General features: G+C 34.8%; 1 long non-coding RNA gene across 1 annotated transcript; it reads left to right on the top strand.

The window, feature by feature from the left end:
• Positions 1-399: 399 nt before the first annotated feature.
• On the top strand, positions 400-3757 carry LOC137385700 (uncharacterized). The gene is made up of 3 exons (XR_010977794.1): positions 400-475; positions 1062-1136; positions 3429-3757. It is a non-coding gene; the product is annotated as an uncharacterized lncRNA (long non-coding RNA).
• Positions 3758-5323: the final 1566 nt, after the last annotated feature.

The raw sequence follows: 5323 nt of genomic DNA, 5'->3' as shown, positions 1-5323 counted from the left end.
ATAGAACTGTATAAAAAGCAGAGGTTTGGGAGGTAAATATTCAGATGTGCGGTAGAGTAAGCCTGATAAGGGTCTCTGTTGTCTTAGTAAATATTCGATGTGTTTTTTCCAAGTGAGATTAGAATCAATGAAATACCTAAGAATTTAGTGTGATCGGTCTGAAAAATTGGTTTGTTGAAAATGGAAAAGGGATGTGTGTTAGCTAGATGAAATTTGTTTGGAGGTTTTTGAGTAACATGAAATTGGTCTTATCGCCTGGCTGGTAAGCCGAATGTATGAGTTTGATTCCAATGTGGGGCAATCTTTTTTCCTCATTCTCTTAGCATGGCTTCAGACAGACATAACTCTTATTACAGTAAATATTTTGACCACCAACAAAAGTGTTATGGTTTACTTGTAGAGTTGCACGACACAAGAGAAAGGGCAGAAGAGCGTACAAGTGCTCTACAGGATAAAATTGAGCAACAAGCACGTGGTACTTCCTTTATGATTGCAGCTTCTGCTTTGCTTGACTCATGACAGCAACACATTTAGTGCTGCAATTCGCTACAAGCTCTGATAAATCAAGTATTATACTGTAGTTAAATTTGTGCAATCATACTGCCTAATACACATGCAATTGTCAGAGTATTTTATGGCGACATATGTTTATAGTTTCATCCATTCGCAGTTATTAAAAATTTAGCAACTTCCACCATGGTCAAGACTGCTACCTTGAATTGTGGTACTGCATCAATTGGCTAGCATGAAATCGTGTTCTCAAAAACTTTCAGCATGAATTGTAGTGCTGCCAAGGCTGAGCATGAATTATAGTGCTGCCAGAAATGTGTAGCTTGAATTGTAATGTTGCCAAAACCGTCAGGATGAGTTGTAGCTCTGTCAAGATTGTCAGCATGAATTGTAGTGCTGTTAGGATTGTCAGAATGAGTTGGAATGTTGCCAAGTCGGCCAGAATGAGTTGTAGTGCTGCCAAGATTGTCAGCACGAGTTGTAGTGCTGTCAGAATTGTCAGCAGGATTTTTAGTGCTGCCAAGACTATCAGCATGATTTTTTTTGTGTAGAAATACGAGATGCAAGTCAAAGGGCTGAAAAGCGTGAAACAGTCTTAGAAGAACACATCATACAACAAGCACTGGGTATCTTTTTTCTGTGTATTTTTAGTAATTTCTGCTTACTTTAACCAATGATATACAGCCCTAAGGATAGGCGACGGCTATTATATGAGCGGGGTTTTTGATTAATATTTTGCCACCCTAATATAAAATGACAAAGTCTTTTATCGTTGTCACATTGTTTTATCTGGCCAATAAGATGGGACAGCAAGCAAAGCTGTGGAGTGTAGTTTTCATACTCAAAATCTAAATATAAAGCCGAATTTGGGCTATTTTACGATTGTGATTATTAATATCGCAAATGCTTGTGAATGGCAACTGACTGATCATAACGGGGACAATATTTGGCAACTATATTTATTTGACAACAAAATGAAACCAACAGATCAGTAAAATAACCACTATTGTTCATAATATTTGTAATTGTACAAGGGGCTTTATTCAGCATATTTGTTTGTTCGGGTGCCGTGTTCGGGTTCATCCCAACAGAGCTCGATCATTAAGCCCGGCCTACATGATGTCCGTCGCTTATCCTTGTGGGGCTGTATATAATTGCTTTAACATAATAATGGTTATATCCACACCAGATACTATAGCAGCAACTATAACATAACATGGCAAAGTTTATATCAATACCCTATTACTCTTACGCAACATGGGTCATATCAACACTCTGTTACTATAACATGACATCACAAATGTTATATCAACACCCTGTTACTATAACATGACATCACAAATGTTATATCAACACCCTGTTACTATAACGTAGTATAATAGAGAATACAACGTGTTACTCTGACAACATGTCAAAACCTATACAGTATTTATTGCTATCCTTTCTAGTCTAGAGTTTTTTATATCTTGCAGTAAATCCTGGATCATTCACAATTTCTGTTTAGACATCAACTGAACACCAGAGATCTTTTATCTTCTCTACCATCTATTCAAAATGAGACATGAACGAGCAGATTCAATGGATATTTAATAAAAGCTTTTGGTTGCATCCTTCATAATTCTCATTTCTTAACTACATTATATGAAAGTTATTGAGAAAGAGCTTCGATGGAAACAACATGATTTATCAGTTGTGCTTTTTTGTTTGTTCATTTTCTAATGTCAATATAATCTTTGGACACTAATCTTATTACCAATATATCTGATGTTTAAGTTGCTGTGTTACAGAACTGCTCTTTTTCCCTCTCCCTTTCTCTCCTCTCTTATTCTCGTCATTCTTTCTCTCTCTGCTCTCTCACTGTTTACAGTTTTATTTTCAAATAATCTTCATAAAGAATAGCATCGATTCTTTTGGAGTTATTACATTGATATCATCAGTGAAATCTTCTCATTGTATCACACCCTTTTACCCCTCTCATTCTCTTAAAGGTTGACTTGCAACAAAATTCACATTACAGTTATTTGATATGAAAAGATTCACCATGTCTTACTCTGTTGTGTTGTAGGTGCAAAATATGTGGAAATGTGATTACAAGCTCTTAAAAGCTCAAAAACGAACAGCTAATTAGTTGGATTCTCTTTCCAAAACGGTTCAATTGTGACGTAGCTGTGGTAGATGGTTTCTATTTACACTTTCATGCAACCTTATTCGTCGAAATATTTTTACAAATATACTTCACGCATTCAATAAAACCATGTCTATTGTTCTTACACGTCTATTTTATCGTCATTGTAATGCTGTCACTTTTAGCAGTGATATCTTATAACTTACCGTAAAAACTCGTTTAATCTTTTAGTCTTAGCTTGAAGGAGTACATATCATTGTCTGATAATCATGACGAGCCTGTTGGTCACTTGTGATAATCAAAAAGTGATGCAGAAATTATTTGCGAAGTATTGGGTCACATGATCAGATTACGACTTGCCGATTGGACCAAACCGAAACAAAATTGTAAAGTAGCGAGCATCTATATTTGATACGGGGTCTTCGGTAAAACCCGAAGTGTTTGTCATAAACTAGTGCTACAATAAGTTTATATTGAGCTTTTTATTGGCCTTTCAATTCACGTGAGAACATCACCTGACAAGACAATAATCAAATTTCATGACTATGTCAGAGAAATAAACGGATTCCAATCTCTGGCGGCTTTTTGTTTTTGTACTTTTAAGAGCTTGTAATCACATTTCCACATATTTTGTACCTACAACACAACAAAGTAAGACATGGTAAATCTTTTCATATCAAATAACTGTCATGTGAATTTTGTTGCAAGTCAACCTTTAACCTTTTAATTTTTATATAAATTGGTTAGCCTTTTTGACACAAAAGTTTTACAGATGAGCTTTATTTTATTTCAGTTATGCATCAGATGGAGGAGAGACAAAACAATATGCAGACATTGCTAAACACATTTGAACTCTACCTAAAGAGACCGATGGACACTAATGAGACCGGAAACCAAGTACACGAAGGGGAAGAGGAGCATTTTGGTGTAGCTTAAGGACTATACCTTGGTCAAATCTTTTTTCAGCGCGTGTAGATTAAATAGATGAGCTATTTTCCATGAGATTTGCACCTGTTGGAGAGACATCATCTTCAGTGCTAAAAGTGCATCAAGGGTGCAATCACTACATGTAGTTTATTTACAGATTTATGTTTTCATATTAGACTTAATTTTTAACTACGTGTATATAATTTTGTGGAACTGTGATCCCTTTTAATTTTGTTGATTTTGTGATCTTGTTTAATGTGTACTGAAATGGAATATGTGTTGACATTCTCAACAGTCATTGTGTGCCGCATTTATGAAGAAGAGGTTATGGCTATACTTAGATGTCAAATGTAAAACATACAAAATACTAATGACATGTGAAAAACATATAAGAAACAAATAAAAAGTTTCGATTATGGATGGATGAATGAATAATACTTTCTCTTGTTAACAGAAATTTGGTAGATATTGAACGGTCTATTACAGATTGATTTAATCAGAATATTTAAGTTTAATATTTTACAGATATTTTAAAGCAAAAGTGTTTACGTTATTAATTCAAAAGGCACAATATTTCATCGAGCAGAAGTATGAGGTATAATTTGGTAGTCATTGATGAACAGTAGAAGTGGAGAAATAATATTCAACAACCAGTTATACTTTAATAGAACATCCCACACCGTTAGAATCTAATGACCATAATAGAACATCTCACACTTAGAATCTAATGACCATAATATAACATCCCACACCGTTAAAATCCAATGACCACAATAGAACATCTCACACTGTTAGAATCTAATGACCATAATAGAACATCTCACACTGTTAGAATCTAATGACCATAATATAACATCCCACACCGTTAAAATCCAATGACCACAATAGAACATCTCACACTGTTAGAATCTAATGACCATAATAGAACATCTCACACTGTTAGAATCTAATGACCATTATAGAACATCTCACACTGTTAGAATCTAATGACCATAATATAACATCTCACACCACAATAATCTAATGACCATTATAAAGACTGTTGGATTTAACACAAAGTCTTCATCTGGAGCTTAGTTGCTAGGCAGATCAACAATATGTAGCAGGGCTTTGACAGTTATCTAACACCCATTTCTTTTGGGTCTCAGCAGTGTGCATCTCTAATTGATGAATATGGAGCAAGAATCAGATGTAGCTGAAGTTCTAAGAAGTCTGAAGGATGTAAATTCATGCACATGTTTGTAAACAGACTCGATGCCTGCGCTTTAGTTATTAGTATGTATAAAGTAGTGGCATCTTTTTGATGATTATCCTCGATGCTTTGTTATTTATGTAATAATGCTATATTAAGTGATTGTCAATTCTATTTCAAAAATTAACACAACAGAATTGCATCGAATAATTCGCACAATTGATATTTCAAGTCTTTTTCCACCCTGCCCACTGATATTGGTACCTCCTTGTTACGGTAAATAATAAATACCTACAGACCTCACTCAGGCTAGTCTCATGTAGCTATAGTGTGATGGTCTATAGTCTTTTGCTTCAGTAGCAGATTAACTTCATCCCCATCTCATCAAGGCGTTGAATTCGACTTAGTAGTTATTAGTAGTAGACTTAGTAGGTAAGAGCTGATGAGCTTTACATCTTTATTGCTAGCAATTATCAAGAAAAATTTTTCTTAAAAAGATCAATTGTTTAAATCAGCCATGGTAAAGAGACGATAGCGATAAGTTGTGGACAACAGTAAGCGTGTGAGAT

This window comes from Watersipora subatra, chromosome 1 (assembly GCF_963576615.1).
Source record: "Watersipora subatra chromosome 1, tzWatSuba1.1, whole genome shotgun sequence".
Classification (NCBI taxonomy): Eukaryota; Metazoa; Bryozoa; class Gymnolaemata; order Cheilostomatida; family Watersiporidae; genus Watersipora; species Watersipora subatra.
Note: the sequence above shows the minus strand (reverse complement) of the source record. Positions and strands in the feature narration are given on the sequence as shown.